At 39.2% G+C, this 26,783-nt stretch overlaps 1 protein-coding gene across 1 annotated transcript in view; it reads right to left on the bottom strand.

Annotated features, from left to right (window-relative positions):
- NMNAT2 (nicotinamide nucleotide adenylyltransferase 2) overlaps positions 1-26,783 on the bottom strand; it is a 196,022-nt gene that overhangs the window by 163,887 nt on the left and 5,352 nt on the right. The gene's annotated exons all lie outside the window — the stretch shown is intronic.

The following is a 26,783-nucleotide window of genomic DNA, read 5'->3' as shown; positions in this document are numbered from 1 at the left end:
ACACCCTTGCCTGAGATTTGGAGGGATGCAGTGAGGTGAAGGCCACCTAGCTATTTCTCTTGTGGCCAAGTAACACTCAATGTGAGTTTGAAGCCAGAACCCACATACCAGTAGTCCCCAGATTTTAGTCACAGAAGTCCTGGGCATTGAGAGGCGTTTTGGCAGCTGACCTCTGGACTACAGCTACTGTGGTGTGCCCTTAAAAATCTAGACCCCAGTGGTGGCCCCTAACTTCCCCTTGTTTAGCTCTTCCTGCGAATTTCATAAGCACCGAATTCCCTGTTTTTAATCCCTTTCTGCTTAAAATACCTACAGTTGTTTCTGTTTCCTGAATCGAAATCTGACACACCCCCTTAAATGCCGTATCTAGCTGTACCCACTTTTCTGTGCGGGCAAAAGAAAATTATATGTAAATGCAGTTATTTTGGAAATGTAAATATGCGATGAAAAAGAAACTGATTGACAGGAGTTAGAATAATGGGTGAAAGAATTATAGGTTTTGTGCATGTGTATTTCATGAGTAGGGGAAGGGAGAACGTGGGAGGGATGAATCAAGCAGAATGACAGATAATAACTGGGGAAACAGAAAGATGAGCAGAGGACCCCAGGGCTCTACAAGGGGCTAACAGAGCACAATCGTAATTACTATGTTATTATTATGATGAAGAATTCGATCCAATAATTGCTTACATGTGTAGGGCCATCTAGTACACACAGTGCTCTCACATGTGTTATTCTGTCGGATCCTTACAATGAATGATTCTGTGAGCTAAAGTGTTTACAGGCCCTGTTCTGGATTTTTCATCTGTGGAAAGAAAGCGCGTTTCAGGAAGTTTAAGTGACTTCCTCAAGGCTGTAGCTAGTGGAAGTGACTTCCTCAAGGTTGTATCCAGATCAGAACCTCGAGGGTGCCGGGTACAGAAATTAGTTTGGCTTGAGAATGAGGGAGAATTGAAGATTTCACACCATCAAGGAGGACAGACATGCTATTTTAAATCTGAACACAAAGGCTGCAGAGGCTACTTGTGAATATCCTTGCCTTTCTCAAGACTAGAAGGGGCCACTTTCTTTTTTCTTGGCCACTAGTTCCTGGGAGATGGAACCTGAACAGCCTGGCAATAGGACCAAGGAGCAAAGTGGGTTCAGTCTCTCTACTGCGTAGGTATTCCATATTCAGTATTCCGTAGGTAGTCTTGGCTTGATGCTCCCATATTGCAGTAAAGTCATTCTTGCACTTGAAAGTCTGACTGAATTCTGATTACTCATCATGGAAAAAGGCAGTAGGGTGAAGTTAGAGACTTAGTTTTGGCTGCAAGGTAATATGTAAGACAGAACACTGTTGGAGCACTTGGCTGGCTTAGTCGGTAGAACATGTGACTCTTTATCTCAGGGTCATGAGTTCAAGCCCCACACTGGGCATGGAGTCTACTTAACAAATAAATAAAATTGGGCAGCAGCTCTATCTGCACACAGGTCCTGTCCTTGTGCTTTAATAAACCACCATTTTGTTAAATAAATAAATAAATAAAATTATTTTTTTAAAAAAGACAGAACACCCTTTGGTTGCCCCTATCAGGGCTTATGGTAAAGGGAACACAGAGGGCCCCTGGTGTTTGTATACACCTCCCACTCATTTCCCCCTAAGCTCTCACACTTCCTATCACATGGGTCAAGCCTACCTTAAGATGCAGATAAGCAAGGGGTCCTGCTAGGAGATAGAGCTATTTCCACGAGGGCAGTAGGATACACACAGAGTTGCTCAGAAGTGGCCTGGGAGAGGGAAGGATGAATAAACAGTCATCCAGGGGAACCAAAAGGAGTTGGCGCCATGATTTACTTCTTCTATCTGGAGGATGCTTTAGTATCTGCTGAGAGGAAGATAGCTCTCCATCCCAGAGTTGACTGGCACCACTATAAAACACAGATGCCTCTGATCCTGACCTTGGAATTTGTGGGAAAAGGAAACACTGTCTTAGGAAGACTATAGAGCTTCCCCCACTTTTGCCATGTCTGACGGCATTTGCCCTAGACTAGCCCCTGTCTCAGCAAATAGAGGCAAGAGTCACTCTAGGGTTAGCTGGGCTTCTAGCTGCCTTGGGTAGAAGAGAAAATGAAAGCAGGAAGGGGGGAACTCACCTTGTCTGTAACTGTCTGTCAGGAAGGAGGATCTAAAGGGGACTCAAAGCAGGAGAGGAGAGTCTGGGACTGAGAGTTACTGTATGTGGATACGAGTAGGTAGACATTTTTTAAAATTACAGGTAGATGCACTCTAGAAAGCCAAGTGCAAGGACATTATAGATCATTAGGAGTCCATAAAAATACACTCTCAGCCTTCCCCCACCAAGCTTTATTGAAATAGAATTAACAAATAAAATTGGTATGTTCTAGGTTAGCAACATGCTTTGATATATGTACACAGTGTAAAATGATTACCACAACCAAGTTTATGAAGACATCCAGTTCTCCCTCAGTTTCAGTGCTGACAGATGGCCATGTAGCTATTTGAACCAAAGGTGGAAAGATGTATTTAGAGGTCCCAAGCTCTGGAAGGTCTGCGATTTCACTTGGTAAAGGTGGGGAGGGTGAATTCTATGACTCACCTTTGTGGCTGCTTGTGATTAATGTTCTCTTGAACTGCCCTTGTGCACATGTCCATCAGCCTACTCAGGCTACAAATTTTTCTCCTGCCATCCCTCTGGATGGGAGCTCTTCTCACTCTCCACACCTTTTATTTTTAAGTGAAGGAAAGAAAGGAAATTTTGAGGTGAGTTTAAAAGTCATGTTTTCTGACTTTTTACTCTAAACCTGGGTGTGTGGAGGGGGTTAGAAGTTGGCAGAGACTGTGATCACAATTTTCAATGAGAAAAGGGTCATGGGAATCAAATGATTTGCCATCAGGGAAACTCAAATTAAAACCACATTGAGATACCACCTCACACCAGTTAGAATGGCCAAAATTAAGAAGACGGTAAACGACAAGTGTTGGAGAGGATGTGGAGAAAGGGGAACCCTCTTATACTGTTGGTGGGAATGCAAGTTGGTGCAGCCACTTTGGAAAACAGTGTGGAGACTCCTTAAGAGATTAAAAATAGAGCTTCCCTATGACCCTGCAATTGCACTACTGGGTATTTACCCCAAAGATACAGATGGAGGGGCGCCTGGGTGGCTCAGTGGTTAAAGCCGCTGCCTTCGGCTCAGGTCATGATCTCAGGGTCCTGGGATCGAGTCCCGCATCGGGCTCTCTGCTCAGCAGCAAGCCTGCTTCCCTCTCTCTCTGCCTGCCTCTCTGCCTACTTGTGATCTCTCTCTGTCAAATAAGTAAATAAAAAATCTTTAAAAAAAAAAAATATAAAAAAAAAAAAAAAAAAAAAAAAAAAGATACAGATGGAGTGAAAAGAAGGGCCATCTGTACCCCCAATGTTTATAGCAGCAATGGCCACAGTCGCCAAACTGTGGAAAGAACCAAGATGCCCTTAATGGACGAATGGATAAGGAAGATGTGGTCCATATATACTCTGGAGTATTATGCCTCCATCAGAAAGATGAATACCCAACTTTTGTATCAACATGGATGGGACTGGAAGAGATTATGCTGAGTGAAATAAGTCAAGCAGAGAGAGTCAATTATCATATGGTTTCACTTATTTGTGGAGCATAACAAATAACATGGAGGACATGGGGAGATGGAGAGGAGAAGGGAGTTGAGGGAAATTGGAAGGGGAGATGAACCATGAGAGACTATGGACTCTGAAAAACAACCTGAGGGTTTTGAAGGGGCAGGGGGTGGGAGGTCGGGGGAGCCAGGTGGTGGGTATTAAGGAGGGCATGTATTGCATGGAGCACCGGGTGTGGTGCATAAGCAATGAATACAGTTATAATGAAAAGAAAAAAAAAAAAAGCCATGCAGTGTTAATGCAAGCAAATAGTCCAAATGGCAATAAATTTATTAAGCAGTTTTATTAAAAAAAAAATGATTTGCCCTAGATCATTCTTTCATGATTATGGCAGGGCCAGAAGTTGAACCAGTGCTGTCCGAGTCCAGGGTCCACTCCCATTTCAAGGCTTCAAGCTGCCTTTTTGAAGGGAGACTGTGGGTGGGGGTGCACACCTTTCTTGATCAACCACAGGACAGTGAAGTAGGGAAGGGTCTTTTGGCTCTCAAACCTGATATCTAGGACTAGAAAAAGACAGAAGGCTATGCCAGCCCACTTGGTAAGCCCAGTGACATTTCCAGCTCAAGGTTGAGCACACCAACCTATCCTGAAGCAACTGCCAGCCAGAGTCCCCGGAGCTGGAATTGCAGTGATCATGGGGTCGGTAAGACAGTACGCACTGCCGACGATCACCAGCACTTTGCTCTGCTTCCTCCCACACCAGCCCCCCTCTGCTGAGGCCTCCTTTCGCCTTCAGTTGTGAGACTTTCAAAGTTTTCTGGCTCACCTGGTCTTTGAATGCTCTCCTAGTTCGAGGATCTCTTAATCTCAGGGGACATCTCTTTTAAGGAAGACTTCCTGACAGAAGGAAAGCATGGGCCGATTTTGGTAAAAAATGCTTTAAAATCTTCCTGTAGACCCGTGACTCAAGGCTATCCATGCGTTGAGGTGGTCTCCAAGATGATTTGAGCAAATTCATCACAGCAGAGGAACTGTTACTTGTGAATAGTAAAGGGTTCTTCTCCTCAACTAAATGGCACCAAGAGGGTTCTCTGAAGTAATCAAACTTTGTATAATTAGAAATGATGGTTCTTTCACTTTCTCAGCCTCTCTGGAAAAATGCAGGAGCCATAATGTGGATTAAAATGATGTATGCTATTGAAAGGAGGCAGTTTCACAACCCAATGAGTAAGAAACTGCCTTTGAGGCTGTGACACGTTGTTCTCCGTTCTCTTACCATTGTGCTCTTCAGCAAACCCAGGACACTGAAAGAAAAGAAAGCACTTTTCACAAGAGAATGACCTAAATCAGCTTTAATTTCTCAATCTTGGGAACAGAATTCAGAGGGGGAAGAATGAAGGTTGCTCACACCTTTTCCTAAAAGCGCCTCTAAGGAAAAAGTAAGCAAGTTTGGACAAGATAGGACATTTTCTTTTCTTTCTTTCTTTCTTAAGATGGAATATTTCTAAGTTTAAGGTGGGGGTTGGTATATTTGTTTGAGGTGTGTGTATGGGGAGAGGGAAGTGTCTTGCTTGGGGAGCATTAAAAACAAGAGTTTCCATAGAAACTTTTGTTATAAGAGATGTGAATACTATTGAAAATAATAGAACTTACATGGGGAGGGCACGTATTGCATGGAGCATGGGGTGTGGTGCAAAAACAATGAACACTGTTACGCTGAAAATAAAGAAATTAAAAAAAAACACTAAAAAAAAGAAAATAATAGAACTTAAAGCTTAATATGTATAAATCCATGTTTACATGTAAAGAGGTAATTAGGCAGTAGTTATTTGACTATTGATGGATTTCTTGTTCTAGAGTCGCAAATAGGATTTCCCTAAATACCAAGGTTCCTCATAATTTAAGAAATTAAATTGAGAAGCCAATATTGTGTTAATTTGCCTAGGTTTCCTTTAGTTGCTCCCTTGATCGACCACTCCTCCATCTTGTATACACAAAAAATACACACGCTAAAGAAGGTTGCAGAAAGAAATGTTTAAGAAGCTTGGTAGATCCATTGTATACAAAGTATGTTCATTCCTTAAACTTGTCTAAATGATTCATTCTTGACCTTGGCCAGCTAGACTGATTTCTCCTGAGAAGATGCGGTTTAAAGTGATAGACATTCAAGTTACTAAAATTATTCTAGAACTATTTTTATCTCAAACTAACTAAGACTTATCTTCTTTCTACTTAGTCTGAATGAATGTGATAGTATAAAGATTATAAAGTGATTCAAGAAAAATTCCAGTCAAAGAGAAGGGTGCTTGAGATGCTTTTTACTTACTAGATTTGGACCTTGCCTTTGAAACAGAAACTAAAAAAGAGCCTTTTCTTTTATGGGTGTGGTAGACACTGTTGGTTGCCAATTCTCTTCCTTTTTTCAGGCAGTCATTCCCACCTCTCTTCAAAGCCAGTGTAGCTATGTGACCCAGTTCTGGCCAATAATACATGAGAGGAAATTGGCTCAGGTGGGAGGATGGATTTACTTCTGCCAATAATTTTTATTTCTGATTAAAACAGAGGTGGGGGTTCGATAAAATTGTATGAAGATGTGGTCTTAGAGCTGTAACAGCAATTTTGTTACAATGGATGACCATCCAAAGATAAACATTCAACACTCAAGGATGTCAGAGTGGAAAGATTTAAAAAAAAAAAATTCTTTAATGGCATCATTGAGACACTTCCCAACCCTGGAACCATTTATCTCCAGATAAATGTACTCTTGGTCACATGCTCTCTGACTTGCAGCTATATGTATCCTGACTAATACAACAAAACTTAGCAAAGGAAAGGATTCTTCAGCTAGGGCGCCATTACCCCATTTGACATCTCTGTGTAAATTAGAAAGATGCTTCTTCCTCTAGATGAATTTTAGGTCCCACTTTCTTTGCCAGGTGCCCTGGTCCCATTATCGATCACCAACTTGCCCCCTTATGAGATACATGGGAGGGCTGCTTCTGCTCAAAGGACTCGGGCTGACGTTGCCAATTCCAAATAAGGCGGAGAGGGCAATGAGAGTTCCCTCTGCTTTCTGCCACTTGTTGACTTAATTTGATTTTTAACTGAGGGGCTAAATTTCAGGCTGTTGTTATTGCTATTGCTTTCCATTTTAAACAATGAATTTGTTTGTAACTCCAAATCCAACATTAAACTGTCCATTATTCAACAGTTCACCCCAAAATACAATTCTGGGAAAAATACTAGTTAATACAAAATTCTTTTTTAAGTTCCTACTACCATACTTCTGCTAATAATCTGTTAAAATTGGGTTGACAAAGACAATATTGAAGCAATATATCCACTTGTGGTATGAAACTGTTATGGTGTAGATTAATTCTCCTATTCCTCTATTTTAACTACTAGAGGCACTTCTTTTGCATGAGAAAGAGAGGTAGCATGACATAATTTAACTTGATGCAAATGAGAAATTTACATACTAGGTCAGCTACTACGCTTTAGTTGGCACTAAGTCATCATCATCATTTTTACCCAAAAATTCAAGTTATTAAATAACTTAAGTCAAAGTATTTTTCTATGACAATATCTTTCCAGCTATTATTATCATTGCAAAAGCTGTTATGTCTACAGAACTGGTAAAATTAATTAACATAACTACAGCAGTGTATGCAGGAAAATTATTGCCGTTTTGACTTTAAGACGTGCAAATTTACAGGAGTGTGACATGCTTTTCCACTCATTAAATATTATATGCTGTTACTTTAGATATTCACTGGTACAAACTCAGCTAGAAACAAACATGAGGACTAACACTGTATGACAAGATCCAGAATAATCACATATTAGATGATCATAAAATGTAGACACAAGATTTTAAAAATCCTTTTTGAACTTATAGATGCATTTGAAAACTCTGAGATAACGCATTTGTTTATTTACTTTTTAAATCACTTTTTTTTTAAAGATTTTATTTATTTATTTGACAGACAGAGATCACAAGTAGGCAGAGAGGCAGGCAGAGACCTAGAGAGAGAGAGGAGGAAGCAGGCTTCCTGCAGAGCAGAGAGCCCGATGTGGGGCTTGATCCCAGGACCCTGGGATCATGACCTGAGCCGAAGGCAGAAGCTTTAACCCACTGAGCCACCCAGGCGCCCCAAGATAACGCATTTAAAATGTCTAGGTCGGCAGCTGAATGGACAAAGCTCTCATCATAAGTAAACTCAGATATGACAGAGATGTCAGAACTAGACCAGGGAATAATATATATGATACATAATATATGTAAACATATTTACTTATATATATTATCCATGTATTTTACAGATAAGTGTACTTTTGTATGTTTATAGTTATATATTATATATAAAGATATTATATATAAATATGTAAATAAATATAAACAAAAATAAATATATGTATAAATGTTTATATATAAGTATATATACAGAGAGAGAGGAGTCATACAACTCAACTTAAGATTTACTATAAAGTTCTATTAATCAAAATAGTATGGAATTGGCAAAGGGAGAGACATATAGATCAATGAAGCAGAAAAACCCTGAAATAGATTCAGCAATATATAGTCAACTGATTTTTGACAAGGTGCAAAGTCAGTTCAATGGAGAGGGTATGATCTTTCCAACAAATGATGCTAAAACATTTCAACATACATATAAAGGAAAAAAATAACTTTAACACATGTTTCACAATTTAGGCAAAAATCAACTCAAACTGGATCATACACCTGAATATAAAATATTGAACTATCAAGCTTTCTAAAGAAAATATAGAAATTTGCACCCCCTTGGGCTTGGTAATTAGTTTTTAGATATGACACCACAAGCACAATCCATAAAAGGAAAAAATGAATAAATTGGACTTACTGAAATGAAAAACTTTGATTTGGAAAAAAAAAAAAAAGGTTAAAAGAATGACAAACTATAGAGGTAGAGAAAATATTTGCAAATCACATGTCCGATTAAGGACTTGTAGCCAGAATATAGAGAACTCTTATAACACAGCAAAGCACAAATAACCCAATTAAAAAAAAAAAAAAAAGAAAGACAAGAGATACTTTTCCAAAGAAAACATAAAAATGGAGAAAAGCATATAAAAAGATGGGCTAAGTCATTAATCATTAGGGAAATGCAAATGAAAACCACAATAGATACCTTCATTACAATGGCTAAAAAAATTTTTTTAATTGACAGTTCCAAATGCTGGTTAATATATGGTGCACGACCACTGTCAGTCATTGCTCATGGAAATACAAAATGGTACAGCTAGTTTGACAGTTTCTCAACAAAGTTAAACATACATTTTTCACATGGGGCACCAATCTGAGTCCCAGGTAATTATGAAAGTGAACTGAAAATTTGCATACACAGAAAGCTATAAATGAATATTTATAGAAGTTTTATTCATAATTACCAAAAACTAGAAGCCACCGAGATGTCCTCAGGAGGTGAACAGATTAACAAGTTGCCATATGCCCACACAGTGGAATATTATTCGGCAATTTAAAAAAATACGAACTATGGATTCACACAACAACAAAAATGAATCTTAAATGCATTTGCTAAGTGAAAGAAACCAAACCGAGAAGACTACACACTCTATGGATCTATTTATGTGGCATTCTGCAAACGCAATACTATAGAGACAGAAAACCCAGATTGGTGGTTGCCAGGAGCTGGGAAGAGTTTGACTGTAAAGAGGTGCACAATTTAAGATTTTAGGGGATGGAGGTGTTGTGTGTGGTACTGTGGTGGTAGATACACGACTGCCTGCATTTGTCAACACCCACAGAATGGTACACTTATTCTAACAAGGTGTAATTTACTAGAAAACTAAAAGTGAAATATACTATATGCAAATTTTAAAAATGCATGAGGATGTGGGGGAATCCCAGGAGAGAATGCAGACTAAGAAATCTACATGTATTACAAATAGCCTACCTATCTGAAATGGGTGGGGGGAAAGGAGCTGACCTATGTAACTTTGGAAATATGTTTGGACTAAAGCAAAAATAAGGGGTGTAAACTGGTGAATTTGTTCTCACAAGGGTAAAAGTCAGCAATTCTGAAACTACTTTGCATGTATACTAGGGTTGAACAAATAAGTCAATAAATTTTAGCGAATGGAAGCTAGGTTTCTCACTGTCAAAAAAAGAAATAACGAATAAGCAGAGAAGGCTAGAATGAATCCTGGGGCTATAGATTAAATCTGGTGATTACCACTATGAATTCACTATGAGTGTGCTGTCACAAGTAGAAAGACATAGAAATAAGTATTAATTTGTGTGTATATATATGGGTCAGCAAACATACATACATTTCCTTGTCTATTTGCTCAAAGGGCCTAGAAGCAATGATACACATTAGCCATGAGTGCCCAGACCTTGTTTTCTAAGTATCAAACTCCAATAAAAGAAACAAAGGCTCCTTGAAGAAGTGGCTGATTCTGTGACTAGGACAAGGAAAATACAAGTCGGAAACTTCTTGTAGCACCATTAAGAAAGGAAGTGCTGGGCGCCTGGGTGGCTCAGTGGGTTAAGCTGCTGGCTTCTGCTCAGGTCATGATCTCAGGGTCCTGGGATCGAGGCCCCTGTCGGGCTCTCTGCTCAGCAGGGAGCCCCCCCCCACTGCCTCTCTATCTACTTGTGATCTCTCTCTCTGTCAAATAAATAAATAAATCTTAAAAAAAAAAAAGAAAGGAAGTGCTCATGAATGGAGGGAGGGAGGGAGGGATGGAAGGAAGGAAGGAAGGCGGGGATAGGGTAGGTATATTTGGAGGTATCCAAGACCACTAACAAATGCGGTGCCAGGCTAGCAGAAGAACTCACAGGGATTACTTGTACTAATGGCTAAAATCTATTACAGTGACACAGTAAAGTTACACAGTGAACCATTAAGGGGGAAAGGTGCATTAGGCAGAATCTAGAGAAATCCATCCACAGAATTTCCCTTCCAGTCCAGGATGGGGCAAACCAGGTGTGCCTCCTTTTTTGGTAGTGAACATGCAGTGGCATGCATTGAAATGTTTCTCCTAGGGAAGCCCATTCAAGACTGAGAGTTTAGGGGTTTTATTTGGGACTAGTAGCTCTGGCATCCTTTGCCTGGCAACTACCAAAGTCGCAGCATCTTAGAAGGAAGTGGGTGTTTAGTGCCTTAAGTGGACAAAACAACCTCAGCTGTGTAGGGAACTTTTCTTATCAGGGTGGGGAACCTTTCACAAGGCAAGCTCCCAGAAGCGGTCCAAGGACGACCTTGCACGCAAACCCTTCTAAACACAGCAGCTTCCATCTGGCTAGCTCAGTCCGTAGAGCATGAGACTCTTAAACACAGCAGCTTCCGACCTATATTAACTCTTTCTTGTACAGGGCATATGAAAAGGTCACAGGAGTCAACCTAAAACTACTCCCAAGGCTGAAACTGGAACAATCCAAACAACAAAATAAGTAGTTATAGCATTGGATTATAATTCAAAGAATAAAATAAATGCCGATGAGTCTATACTGATATAAATAAGTAAGGAAAATAAACAAATAAATTAGTTGTGGTAGGGTGTGTCTGGCAGGAAAAGCTTTCTTACAGAAGAATTTTAGATAATGAATGTAGAAGGAATCAGGGATATTGAAAAATAACCATGAGCACACCACAGTGATAACTGCTACAGTCAAGATCCCTTAAAATTAGAAACAGAATATTTGCACAGCCTCAAAATATTTCACCAAAAAATATTTATTAGTTATTGTTTTTTTTTCTTTAAATATTTTATTTATTTGACAGAGAGAAATCACAACTAGGCAGAGAGGCAGGCAGAGAGAGAGGAGGAAGCAGGCTCCATGCGGAGCAGAGAGCCTGATGCGGGGCTTGATCCCAGGACGTTGGGATCATGACCTGAGCCGAAGGCAAAGGCTTTAACCCACTGAGCCATCCAGGTGTCCCTTTATTAGTTATTGTGGTGGTTGAAATGTTTATGTGCCCACAAATTCTTTGATAATCGTCTTTCTTGGAGGTGAAGCTTAATTCCCTTTTCCTAAAATGAGGATTGGACTTACTGATTTATCCTAACAAACAGCATGGAAAGAGAAAAATGGTAACTTTATAGTAGAGAAGCCTGACAGACACCATTTTAACCAAATGACCAAAGTTAACATCGTCAGTAATAAGTCATGTTGATATCATGTACCCCTCCCTCATGTGATGTGATGAAAAGAGCAGTTCGCCTCTGTGATGTCATTTCCTCAAATCCATAAGCTCAGTCTAGTCATGAGAAAATAACAAAAAAACCTCAATTCGGGGATGTTCTACAAAATACCTGACCAATATTCTTCAAAATTGTCAAGATCACGAACAACAAGGAAAGACAGAGAAACTATCCTGGATTGAAGGAGACTTAAATGCAATGACTAAATGTAACATAGACTGGGTCTGAGAGCCAAAAAAAAAAAGGTCATTGATGGAAAAACTGGCGAAATCAGAGTGAAGTCTGTAGTTTATAGTATTGTACCAATGTTCATTTCACCGTGTCTGTCTTGTACGTGGTTACATGACAGGTTGACATTGGGGGAAGCAGGATGAAGGATATCCACAAGCGCTCTGTATATCTCCAACTGTTCTGTAAATCTGAAGTTATTTAACAAATAAAAATTTCTGATCATTTTGGCTAGCACACACTAGCTGTTAGCTTCTGTTAGTTAATTTACTTAGTAATCACCCCCAGAGGGTGCTAGTGTTAGGAAATCTCTTATTGTCTCTCCTCTAAGTAAAGTGTGTTCTTAAGGATGAGTGATTTTAGTGGCATTCATAAGCTTGGGAAATTTCATTGCCCTTTAAATAAACATTATCATGATGGAAAGTGACTAGGCAGACAGTTCTAAAAATTAGTATTTGGTCAATTTTTGAGTCGCTGGGATATTTTGGTTTTATTGTACAACCGGTGGAAACCAGTTTCTAGAATGCCAGCCTGCCTGGGCAAGAACTGGGATGTAGGCTGTGACCACCGAGGCAAGATGAGCTAGCTACACACAGCCCCCAAGTAGGCTGTTACCCTCCTGCCTCGCTACCCAGGCTTGTGTTCTTGGGGCTGTTCGGAAGTCAATGACCCGGGATACAGGAATCAAATCAACACTAAAGCCAGAAATATCTAAAAATGGGACAGTGTGAAAGTGCGGCAAGTATGGGCCTTACTGCTGGTCCTGAAGGCTCTAGATAGTACTTCAACAGCAGTCAAGTGAGAGGCTGCCAAGAGTAAAGGGGTAGTTTTGGAATATGGACTTACTGTAAGTTGTATTATATTCCTACCTGTGCTTCATCCTACAGTAAAATGCTTGGTTTTTTCTTTGTAGTTTTACCCTGGCTCCCTGCTTCATGGCTTTTGTAAAGCTCCAGTGAAGTAGTTTTTGCTTATTAGTTATGTTTTTACCTACTTCCAGAAGGGATCTAAGATGGCTTATTCACCAAACAATTTTGCTAACCCTAGGCCTCCATTCTTTTCCAGACCATCTGTTCCTCTTCACCATGAAGTCACAGTACTAAATTTGTGACAGTACAATAATTTCCATGGTAACAGGATGTGGTCTTCACCACTGAATCCTGATTTCACTCTGACCAAGATCAAGCAGCAGGAGGATTGGGGAGTATATGCTGACATTTTCTATTCTTTTTCAAGTTTAGTTTCTCTGAAATTCTTACTTCTGATTCTAAAATCTTAAACTCAGCCTGGATATGTGTTTTTGTATAGTTTACATATGAAGCATTTGTCCAGGAAATGATCAGATATACAAGTCAAAAAATAATAAGCTGAGAAATATCACACAAACCTACACACACACACACACACACACACACTCATACACACACGATGTATAAACTTGCTTAAAGGTGGGATGATTAGCAAAGTCCTGGTTTGTAGAGAAGAAAAGAGAACACGGAATCCATTTAAAAGACATGAAACTTCTAAGCTAAGAGATAGCTCTGATGACTGTGATAAGCAGTGGGAGGCAGAAGACCTAGCTCCTACTCAACGGTTTCTTTATCTCGCTTAGCACAAGGAAGACATAAAACGGTCTTCCCCTGTGAGCTCAGACCTTCAAGCAGGTGATAGATAGGGCAGCTTCATTCTTACGAATGACCTATACCTGAATAGTTTGTCCATTTGTTTTAATCTCACACAGCTCAGTTACACAATTTTTCAAGAACTTCTTAGAATATTTGCTCTGCTGTGGAACTGAGTAAAGGGCAAGAACTTTTAAGAGAACTAGTTATTGGAAATCAAAAAAATACGTCATTGGTGCATTAATCTAGCAATTTTACAGGGCAGGCTGTAACGGGCAAGTACTGTTATATTAAGGCTTTGCTGGACATATTACATAACGTATTATATACATGAGATACAAATGTTACCTATTATATATTAGATAGTATATAATAGAGTAAGAGTGTAACATGTAAGAATATTCCTCCACTTTGGTTCTCTCCCAGCTTGAGTTGATGGGGATAGTGGGGGAAAGTAATGGGGGAAAAGGGTGATAAGGGACTAGAAAGAACTAGAGAAGCTAACGTGATTTACATTAATTTTTAAAAAGATAAGAAATTACCCATAGTGGAGAAGCTATGGAAGGAAGAGGAAGAGGACGGAGGAAGTAGGGTAATGAGAGATGAGGGAATGACTGAAGAGCAAAGAAGGGCTATTTGGACAGCAGCTGCTCTGTGGTGTGGGGCTTTGGGGAAATAAATACGGATTTTAACTAAGTTCTAGTTATGTGGTGTGATTTACTACTTTGTTACTTCTTTAAGACTAGAGTGAAGATAAATGATCTTTCAAAGTTCTTTAATCATTCCTTTGAATGAGATGAAATGTTTAGATGAACATTACAGCTGGAGTAACCCCTAGTTTGGTTTTACTAATATATAATCAGACTGTCTTGATGAACATAATCAGTGATGCCACCGTCTACTGCTGTCTCCTACCCTTGGAGAATATGTTGGCCGGAGATGGGTAGCATTCTAATGGCCTGGTTTCTAATTCTAATGAAATTTAATTTTAGCTTAAAGAATTTGGAATTTAGTTAAATCCAACATGGAAATGTAGAAAAGTCACTATCATTGCCTCAGGGAAGGCAAAGGCTGAGACCCAATTTTTGAGGCCTAAGGGAAGGCGAGACTGGATTACAGAGAGCATCATGACACCTGCAGGACAGGATTACACTGACAGGGAGACACTGCATTCAGGTCTGCTCCTACTTGGCACAGATCTCTGTGAGTCTTGCTACAGATTGCAATTGCTTCAGAAAATGCAGAGCCTCCTGTTGGCACTCACGTCTAGGGATATGATATGGTAACAAGTGGTAAGGAAGACCTTGCATGAAGGTCATCATTGCTTTTGATGTCATCATCATTTTCCAAGTATGAACATCATAATGCCAGGATGTGTAATGATTCAGGAGAGGGTCAGGTTACATAAGATGAAGGTGATTATCAGGACAGGAACAGAGACCACGAGAAAAGGTAGAAAGGATCAGCTCTTCCCAAGTGTCCTATATAACTTTAGTCTATAATGTGTGCTGTGATTTTAAAACTGGCTTCTGTGGGAAGATAATTTTTTTTTTTAAAGATTTTATTTATTTATTTGACAGATCACAAGCAGGCAGAGAGGCAGGCAGAGAGAGAGAGAAGGAAGCAGGCTCCCTGCTGATCAGAGAGTCCGATGTGGGGCTTGATCCCAGGACCCTGGGATCATGACCTGAGTTGAAGGCAGAGGCTTTAACCCACTGAGCCACCCAGGAGCCCCTGTGGGAAGATAATTTTGAGTACATTGCATAATATATACTTTTTTTCTTTTGGGGAAATATATACTTGCATGTTATAGGCTCTGAGAAGTCTCACCAAGAAAAAAAAATCCTGCTTAAACTACTGTTGCTAAAACTTTTTAATCATGAAATACATTATGTTAACTACATCTATAAAGATCCAAAGAGGCTAGCATTATTCAGGACATACATTGATTAATATTGGGGTAAGATGATGTATATGAAACCATCTTATAACAGGTTATATTACTCTTATAGCTTAAAAAAAATACTGAGGCATGTAAGTCTATTGTCAACCTATATTCAATTACTGTGACTTTTTTTAAATTAATTACTGTGACTTTTGATCTTCTTGTAATTTCCGTGTACAGCATCACCCTACCATACAGCCAGATGTTGTTTCTTAAAAACTAGGTGAGGTTTGTATTTGGTACTCCATCAAAAGATGCATGTTTTTCTCAATTTCTCCCCAAAGCTCAGTTCTTTCATTATGCCTTTTACTACGCAGGAACTCTCATGTGGCAAATCTCAAGGGTGTCACCCTTTGCAGGACTGCATGCATCAGAGTTTCTTAACTCCCTCCCACCAAAACCAACCTGTTTCCTCAGTTAACTTTGTGCTAAAGAGAACCTGTGAATAAACCCATCTAGTCACCAGGCTAGCCAGGTTACATACATGCAGCATCACAGGGGCTGGTTGAAAATACGCCTTTACCCTAGAAAAGAAAGTTCAAGGTAGGGGTTTTCAGAACTGGCACAAGTTCGCAGGAGGAAATGTTTGGGGTTAGATGGATCTTCAATGATTCACAGGCTGTACCACTTGAGAATCACTCATTGTCTTTACATGAAGGGGACTCAATCTGCAATCTGATGCTCTACTTGAAGGAATCGTGCTGGGGGCACCTGGGTGGCTCAGTTGATTAGGTGTCTGCCTCAGTCTCAGCTCAGGTCTTGATCTCAGGGTCCTGAGTTCAGATCCTGCATTGGGCTCTGTGCTGGGTGTGCAGCCTACTTAAAATAAATTAAATTAAATTAAAATAAATTAAGAAGCCATGCTTGACCATGTGGTGTATTCCTTTTCAAAAGTCCTAGAATTGCTGGTGCAGTGTTTCGTATGTAACATCAAGCATGGGGCAGTGTCTTTTCACATTTAATGAATAAGTAAATGGCTGTCTGCATGGCTGGGGATTTCTATTTTTATTTTTATTTTTATTATTTTTCTATTTTAAAGATTTTTTTAAAAAAATTTATTTGACATAGAGAGAGAGAGATCACAAGTAAGCAGAGAGGCAGGCAGAGGGAGAGAGGGAAGCAGGCTCCCTGCTGAGCAGAGATCCCGATGTGGGACTCGATCCCAGGACCCTGAGATCAAGACCTGAGCTAAAGGAAGAGGCTTAACCCACTGAGCCACACAGGTGCCCTCTAATTTTTATTTTTTAATAGATAATACAGTCACATGATAAAAAATGCAAAGGGCACAAAAATGTGTATCATTAAAAGCATATTTCTGTCCTTTTTATGTCCCTCAGTGATCCCATTTTCTTCAATAAAGGCAATCGCTATTATTAATTTCTTAAACATCCTTCTATGATATTCTATGTATTTATAAATATATACATACATCCATTTTTCACACAGGTATAAGATGGCTACTACAATGTGAGGAAACCTAAATCACACTGAGAAGTCAGGTGTAGGTACTCCAACCTGCAGTTCCAGAAGAGTCCAGCCTTTGTCACTGTAGCCTAGACACAGCAGTGGAGAAAAACAAAACAAAAGCCCTAGTCACTCACATGACTACCACTGTCCAAATCTTTTCCTCTGACACACTGAACTTCATGAAGCTGAGTCAAGCTATTCCTGAATTCCCATCATACAGAATCTGTAAGTATAATAAAATGGTTAATGTTTCATACCACTATGTTTTAGAGTGATTTGTTACACAGCAACACACAGACAGAATACATTAAGGATGCACCTAATTAGCAAAGTCAGACAGAGAGAATAAAAGGAATGGTGGAAGTTATATTTGGGAAGATGATACTGAGAATTTCCTAAAGTTCTTGAAATGAAAGTACATATTTGGTGCAAAACAATGAAAATAAATTTCATACCTAGATGCGCTATAGTGAAGATGCCTCACATTAAAGATAAAGAGAAAATTTCAAAAGCCACCAAAGAGAAAACATAGATTACCCATAAAAGAATGCCAATTAGATGCCAGAATTCTCATCAATAACAATAAATACTAGAAGCCACTGTAGTAATATCCCCAAAGCACTGAAGGGAAAATAACTAGCATCATAGATTTCTAAACTAGTTAAGCTATTATTTAAGAATAATGATGAAATAGAGAACTTTTCCTTCAAAGTTGAATTTACCAACCACAAATTATTATTGAATGAATAAAGCAAGTATATCAGCGAAGAGTGAATTCAAAATGAAAGTGTGATATTAAACAAAAGTTAAGTATAAAAATTGAGAAATTAAATTGATAAATCCAATTATGCATTGATTGTATGGTACCTGTTTTTTTTTTTCAAAGATTTTCTTTATTTGAGAGACAGAAAGTGAGAGAGAGAGCATGAAAGGGGGGGCCAGCAGAGGGAGAGGGAGAAGCAGACTCCCCGCTGAGCAGGGAGCCTGAGAGATGGGGCTCGAGCCTGAGACGCAGGGCTCTATCCTAGGACTCCAAGATCATGACCTTGGCCAAAGGAAGACATTCAACTGACTGAGCCACCTAAGCACCCCTGTATAGTACCTGTTTTATGTTATGTTCTAATATATATGGATTTTGATACCAATAACTGCCCAATACATTTAGTAGCTAAAATACAGTCTTATTTGAACAGTAAGATAGTTGTATTTAAAAAACTATAAATTGTTAGGAAATAAATGGCTACATGTTCATTAAAAATTTAAGAGTAGCTGCTTATAGCACAGACAAAATATAATCCGTAGTTTCCAAATCAGCAGAGGTAAAAGAAAAGGAATAAAATCAGCAGAGGTAAAAGAAAAGGAATAAAAATAATTTCCTATCTAACAAAGGCAGGAAAAGCAAACAAACAAAAAACCAAGGAGAAAGCACTGTTAACAAAAAATCAAAAGTACTTGGTAGCAATGACAGAGAATTTCAAGTAGATCCTACTCAAATTCAACTTCCCAGTTAATAGAGAGACTGTCAGGTTTAAAAAACAAAAACACAGGTGCATGCTGTTTACAAAAAATCTGCCAATAATAAAGTAACAGAAAAGTTGCCAATAAAGAAAATGGGGGCACCTGGGTGACTCAGTGAGTTAAGCCTCTGCGTTCCGTTCAGGTCATGATCTCAGGGTCCTGGGATCGAGCCCCGCATCGGGCTCTCTCTGCTGAGCAGGGAGCCCGTTTCTCCCTCTCTCTCTGCCTGCCTCTGTGTCTACTTGTGTTCTCTCTGTCAAATAAATAAAATCTTAAAAAAAGAAAAGAAAAGAAAATGTTACAGTGTGTGAATGTTAACCCAAAGAAAGATGGAGTGGAATATCAGTATCAAACAGAATAGTTTAAAGCAAATAAGTATTAACAAAGAGACACCACAAAATGATTAAAAAAAAAAATACATTATAGGGGCGCCTGGGTGGCTCAGTGGGTTAAAGCCTCTGCCTTCAGATCAGTCCTGGGATGGAGCCCAGCATCGGGCTCTCTGCTCATCAGGGAGCCTGCTTCCCTTCCTCTCTCTTCCTGCCTCTCTGCCTACTTGTGATCTCTCTCTGTCAAATAAATAAATAAAATCTTTAAAATAATACCTTATATTAAAAATGAAAAAAATTGGGGTGTCTGGATGGCTCAGTGGGTTAAGCCTCTGCCTTCGGCTCAGGTCATGGTCTCAGGGTCCTGGGATGGAGCCCTCCATAGGGTTCTCTGCTCAGCAGGGAGCCTGCCCCCCCCCCCCCCCGCCTACCTGTGATCTCTGTCTGTCGAATAAATAAAGAAAAATCTTTATAAAAAAAACGAAAATAATTTAAAAAGGTAAAAAATCACCAAGAAGTTCTATCTAGTTAACCCTATAACCATGAAATTTTTTTTTTTAAAGATTTTATTTACTTATTTGACAGACAGAGAACACAAGTAGGCAGAGAAGCAGACACAGAGAGGAGGAAGCAGGCTCCCTGCTGAGCAGAGAGCCCGAAGTGGGGCTCGATCCCAGGACTCTGGGATCATGACCTGAGCCAAAGGCAGAGGCTTTAACCCACTGAGCCACCCAGGCGCCCCAACCATGAAATTTTTTAAAAGCAACAGAATTACAGGAAAAAATAAGAAGATGATCAAGCATATTGGGAACTTTAAATATATCTTTATTAGAAACAGATCAATTAAACAAAAATTAAGTTGAAGGGTGCACTATGTTTTTTGTATTAATTTGCCTTAGTGTGCAAATTGTAATTTGCAGTTCATCTTAAGTGGTAGCTTTCTTTCTATCTACTCCACATCAATTAGTGTAGCCCCCGTGTAGATCCCAAGACTTCCAGCCCCTACCCCCAGTCCAGCACTAGGTATCTCAGGGCTCCTGTTCTTCAGGGATATTGGGGAAGAGAGTCGGAAGGCAGACTGGCACAAGTCTTGATTTCTCTGCTTCCTTCCACTACCAGGGATAAGCAGCAGGTGGTACATTTATTCATTTGCTCATTTTCTTTTTTTAACTCTAGCTCAGGGTGCAAGTCATAGCTTTTCCCAAATCCCAGTTTCACTGTGAGTCTAACTTAAAGGGCCATACTCTGTATGGGTGCCATTGCTCTCCATTACTCCAAAGGATTCAAAGTCCCAGCCAACTCCTACCTGCTTTCAGACCCACATCAGGGCCACAGCTCTATGCTCACTAACCCAGTTGTGTTGCTCATTCAATACTGATAGCCAGAGAAAACAATCTTGTTAATGAACCCAGAGAAGTCTTTAATTAAAAAAAAAATGTTTTCATGATTGAAGTTTTTGGAGAAGATGTAGAAATTCAAAGCATGAACTCACAATACTGTTAACTATTTTCCTGTGCCATTATGGTTTTGCTACTTTCTTTGGCTTTATATAGTAATGGGGATTGAGGTTTTTATTCTATTCTCAAATGCCAGAAAACGATTTAGAATATCTATAAATCTCCTCAGGGCTTCTGGTTTCAGGTGGGAGGCAGAGTACAAAGTCTCCTTGTTTTTTGCTCTTCTCTCTGATTTTCTGTGTGCAATTAGAGGAATTTTTTAATATATTCTGGTGCTGAAAGCCTTACTCTTAAATCATCAGTCTTTGTCCTGGATTTTTCATCTACGTGATTTTGTAACCTGAAGTTTTGAAATCTACAGGGGCATGAGATAAAAGAGATAGGGGTGAGAGTAATGGGAGGGAAACCCCACAATTACAATTTCATTATTATTCTTCCAGAAAAGAGATTTCCCCTTCCTGCCCTTGTGTCCTGAAAATCTATCTTCTCTGGTTTCCTCAGAAGTCATGCTCCTGTCTACCTGGCCTCTCTCATCTCTTAATTTTCAATCCTGGATCCTTTCTTGCTGAAGTCTTTCACCTCTTTGTAAGGCAAAACCTCTCCTAACTCTCTCATTTTCACAGGCAAGTTTTCTGAAGCCCCTCAAGTAACTCCAATCATCATCTGCATCCTGGTAATTTCTAATCTACAATTCTGGCTTAGATTTCTTGTATTCTCCAGATCCACAAAACTTTTTCAATCCCAGAAAACTGAAGTCCAACATGCTTAAAACAAATTCTTATCTTCACATCTCTCCAACTGATTTCTTATGTTTTCTATTTCCATTCAGTTTCCCAAGTAGAAACCTGAGAGTCTCCTCGATTTCTTCCCCTCCCTCCCTCACATTCGATAAGTGGCCAAGTCTTGTCATTATATTTCCATTTAAGGAATGTTTATAGCCAATCATTATTTAGGTATCACTAGAGCTATAACAATATAATGAATCAAAGACGAGTTTAGGCAGTAAAATTTAAAAAAATTTATCATTAGATTCAAGGTAAAAAAAATAGTTTCAGCAAAGAAAATATGACTCATATTGCCCGATGGAACATAAAATTCAAAAGAATAAAAATTTCAAAGAAATTGTTAGATTTAGTTAAAAGGTTCCTTTTGATCTCGGTTACCTGAGAGGTAAAAAAGGAATTTCTTCAGAGTATATAGTAGTTTAACAACTGTCTGAACTCTAATGTTTTTGTTGTTTTATTTATTTTAATGTAATTTTTAAAAAGACTTTATTTATTTATTTGAGAGAAAGAGTGTGCTCCTGGGGGAGAGGGACAGAGGGAGAGAGAGACAGAGAATCTCAAGCAGACTCTGTGTTGAGCACAGAATCTGATACAGGGCTCAATCTCATGACACTGAGATCATCACCTGAGCCAAAATCAAGAGTCAAATGCTATCAAATGACCAAGCTCCCCAAGCTCCCCTGTATTGTTGTTTTAAATGTTGTTTTCACTCTTCCCCAAATGGGTGAGTAGGGTGACATTCCACATTGTACTGGCAGGCCAAATTCAGATGATAGTTTTTGTTTTGGAGAATATCAGTCTTTAAAATGGCAATACACAATTTCTTAAAGCGTATACCACCTTCCTTGACTTGGATCATTATATGGAATCCTGTCCAACTGTCACAGGTTATAGGCAGCAAGACCAGACCTGTCCCACTCAGCAAGACAGAGATTGTTGAGTCTGGAAGTACAGTCTAGAGATCACCAAGTCCCTTTCCTGTTTTTAACACAGGCTGGGAATCTAATCTCTTCTTAATTATCTCTCGTGGAAAGTAGATCTCTTAGGAAGGTGTCTAAGAACTATTACTATCACTAGGCTGTGTACTTCCTTGCTCACCCATCAATTCTTCCTCCTCCTCCAGACTTTACCGTCTTCTTTTTTCTTTTTCTTTTTCCCTACTCTTGCTTCTTTCTCAATTCAGTTTTCCCGCCTCTCTTTTTCTCACCCATGAATAGAGAAGGAAAAAAAGAAAAAAGACATACACACAAATGCTGAGATTCCTGACTGGTGACATTCCACAGATATGAGGAAATGTGGTTATTACATAACTGGGAGGGGTCAGAGGTGTGACCTAACAGTTGAGGGAGGAGACGAGTAATCTAAAGGTAAAAGAAGGCAGAGGGTTAAGCAAAGGTTTAATTTTTGATTCTTATTACTTAAAATGATTCTTCTGTGAGTTCCATCTAGGGCATTCCTTCTTTCCCAGGCAGTGATGGTTCCCATCAGACCCAAAATTACAGAAGCTCGTCAGCGATGATACAATCAAAGACGATCATCCCCATCAGTTTTTGTTTGCAGGAAAGTATCAGCACCTGAGAGTGCATTACGGTGAGCCTTAGGAAATGCCTAAGGAATTGTGGATAATAAGATCTTTTTTCAAATCACCAGGGTGGGAGACGCTATTACATTTATCTTTCATCTATCTCCTTTTCAATTTCCAATGTCACTTTTGAACGACTGTAATGTGGTGGATAGCTCAGCCGTTCTTTAAAAACAATGATGAAGAAATGAAACTCCTAACAATAATCGCAACCCCCACCACCTAATCTGCTTTAGTCTTGGGTTGGTGGGAGATGTTGAAAAATACAAGAACTAAAGCCACCCATAAACAGTTCATCTTACAGAAGCAATTGCTATTAGTATTTTACTGTATTTCTGACCATTTTTCTATGCAACTCTATTCTGTGGTTATACTTCACATATACAGTTTTGTATTTTTCAGATATACTTTGGTCTCAAATGCTTTTGGCTACAGTTTTCTATTACTTTTCTGGACAGTTGAATTATATGTATTACTTTTCCTGCTAATAGAATTTGAAACAGTAAACTCTGCAAAATCTCATTCTGAGGGTCTTTGTAGTTGACAGGGACACTTATGTGGATTATCTGACTGCAGGCCTACACTTGATCTTATGGTGGAATGGCTCCAAAGACCTCTACCATACATTAATTAATATAACTGCCCCTTTCCTTAACTGTCTTCTGAACTTCAAACTCTGACAGCAAGACTATTGTTCTCCATCTCTAAACCAGTGATGAGCATATGATCCAACACACAGAAAATTCTCAATATGGTGGGTTTTTTTTTTTTTTTCTTATTTGAGAGAAAGACAGAGAGAGAAAGTGAGCTTACAAGCAAGGGGAGAGGCAGCGGGAGAAGCAGATACCCTGCTGAACAGGGAGCCTGACATGGGGTTCAATCTCAGGACCCTGAGATCATGACCTGAGGTGAAGGCAGACACTTAAGTGACTGAGCCACCCAGAAGCCCCCTCAATATGTTTCTGAAGATTAAATGAATGAAAGAATAAATAACTAAACACTAAAATTCTAGAGGAGCCATAACATAACAAACTTTCTCCTTAGTATCTGGATATATCCAGATTAAGGTTTCCAGAAGTGAAGTCTGGTTTAGAGTCAGGTTTGTCTTGAAAGAACAGTGAAAGATAAGAACTGATCATCAGCTGAACATTCCTCATAGACCCGAAACTCATAACTCTACCTAAGATTCCTATTTTGCTTTAAGGCTAAAATTTGGCTGTCCCACAAATACTCAGAAAATTAATTTTGACTTCTTGCTGTAGCTATTAACTTCCTGTAACATCTAGGCCACTGCTGCCTACATTTTAGAAATATTGGATTCTAATATTTGACTGCACTATAGGCCTGATTTTACCACAAGGACATTGTTAAAACACGAAAACAATGCATGTCCTCTTGGACAAAGGACTGGATCTCTTGGGAGAGGGGAGGTGTATAACAGAAAGCTTACAGCCAATGGTTGAGTGAATGAGAGTGAGCCAGAGAGCCTTTCCAAAGATGTCCGTTTGAAAGAGGGCAGGGGAAAGCACAAACAGTTGGTTTTGCTCCTTTTTAGCCTCCTTATCCTCTTCAGCTTTGGCAGATCTTGGATCTCATCTCATTCCAACATAAAACTGCTAATGAACTGAGACATCCTCTGTAAGTAGACGAAAGCTATTTTCCCTGTTGGCAATTCATACTTGGTCATATGATACAACTGGTCATATGATTTCGAGGCAGTGTGCTAGTTCATTTCTCTCTACAAATGTGATTCTACTTTTTTTTTTTTTTAAACAAGTCTAACCTACATTAATTAGAGTATGAAGTTGAGTGAGTGAGTAATAGCAGCACTACCTGCTGAGCGCCTACAAGGTGCCTGGACTGCTAGGTGGGATACATACACTATCTAACTGAGCTTGGAGAATCTGCCTCCAGAAACAATTTAAATGTAGCATTTACTGTCAAATTGCGTGTGACCCTTTCCATAGCAAACTTATACTCAATTTATTTAGCCCTATCCCATCACAGGAGGAAAACCAAACCAAAACAAAACAGTAATGCCCAAAAATCTATAGATACTTTTCTGGTGAGAGATACAAAGATCACTGAGTTTTCCATTCTATACTCTGATTCCATTTTCTTTCCAAATTTTTATATCTAATTTTTCTATCCTATTTACCAATTGGTTAATAGCTTCTTCTCTCTCCTGCCACCCAGCAGTGTTTTTTTATTTTGCCTCACAATGAAAGGGTTGGCTGTTTTCCCTATTCTCATATCAGAAAACATAAACGTTAAATAAAAATGATTTGGCTATTGAAGACTTTTTTCCTATGTTGAAGCATGAGCTGCTGAGATAATTGATGAGTTTTCCATAATCGTGTAAGTGTGCTCTTTACTCATTGCCCAAGTAAATTTCATCAAATTAAAACTTTCATCTTGTTAAATATCATAGCAGATTTCAATTCCGCAGATGGGTTGAAGGCCCAATGAAGTTCTTTTCTTATTGCTTAGGGATTACTTTTATGTTCCATAGTCAGGAACGTAAGTCATGGTCCAAATTTCTATTTTTCTATTTTTTTGTTTCTATTTTTTACCTAAGATTAATTGATTCAACAAACATTTATTGAGCACCCCCTTGTATAAGGCACCCTATTAGAGGAGTGAGCAATGCTGTCCCTGTGTCTGCCCTTACAGAGTTTACAGCCAGTTGGAGGTAACATTGAACAACTATGACAAATGCCATGAAGAAGGGAAGGGTACCAGGGGAATATGTAATAGATATAGCTAATTTAGCCTGATTGGGGTTGGGGGTGGGTAGAGATGATTTTTCCAAAGAAGATGAAATTTAGGCTTGAAGCATAAGGGAGAAGAGTGGTCCAGGAGAAATAAGGGAACAGCTTGTGTCAAGTCTGTGTAGAAAGGAAGGCTACCTACTGAAGGACCTAAGAGGAGGTCAGTGTGGCAAGAGTGGTGTTGCCAGGAAATGTTAGAGAAGAGGCAGGCAAGGACCAGATCATATATGTCATCCTAAGCATTGGTAACTTTATTCTAAGGGTAATGAAAAACCAATGGAGAATTTAAGCCAAGAAATAAAAGTTTTTAAAAAGCTTAATACGACTAAAATGCAGAATATAAAAATGTACTAACTTACTGTTTAATTTGTTCTGGAATGTGCTCTTACATCTAGTAATCCAATGATATTAAGAATTTTTTTTTATTACTACAGGACTAACTTACTAGATTTCTGATATGTAGAATTTTTCTAAGAAAAGAAAAGACCCTAAAATAGTTAAGCAAAGCAGAACAGCCCTTGGGTGGGTATATATCCTTAGTATATCTTTTTTTTTTCTTTTTTTAAGATTATTTATTTATTTATTTGACAGACAGAGACCACAAGTAGGCAGAGAGGCAGGCAGAGAGAGGAAGGGAAGCAGAATGCCTGCTGAGCAGAGAGCCGATGCAGGGCTCGATGCCGGGACCGCGGGATCATGACCTGAACCGAAGGCGCCCCATCCTTATATCTTGAAGTGATGAACTTACATCCTGAGTTTTTTTGCTTTACATCTATATCATATCTTAATTTGAATTGCAAATAGAGGTGGTAAAATAATAAAGACAGGGAGAGGAAGAAGGTATGTGTGTGTGTGCACAGGTGGTTTCCCAGGGTTTTGAAGAAGAGCGAATGACAATATTGTATCACATTCTCTATTCTCAAAAATAGTCTACTCTGGGGCGCCTGGGTGGCTCAGTGGGTTAAGCCTCTGCCTCCGGCTCAGGTCATGATCTCAAGGTCCTGGGATCAAGCCCCGCATCAGGCTCCCTCCTCCGTGGGGAGCCTGCTTCCCCCTCTCTCTCTGCCTGTCTCTCTGCCTACTTGTGATCTGTCTCTCTGTCAAATAAATAAACAAAATCTTAAAAAAAAAAGTCTACCCTATATAAATTAGAAAAGTGCAGACTATAAAATATTAAAATATATTTTTTTCTTTTAGTTGGGTGTTCTAAGAAAAAAATGGCAGCTTCTGGGTAATACAACAGATACATGTTGA

This window comes from Meles meles, chromosome 17 (genome assembly GCF_922984935.1).
Source record: "Meles meles chromosome 17, mMelMel3.1 paternal haplotype, whole genome shotgun sequence".
NCBI lineage: Eukaryota > Metazoa > Chordata > Mammalia > Carnivora > Mustelidae > Meles > Meles meles.
Note: the sequence above shows the minus strand (reverse complement) of the source record. Positions and strands in the feature narration are given on the sequence as shown.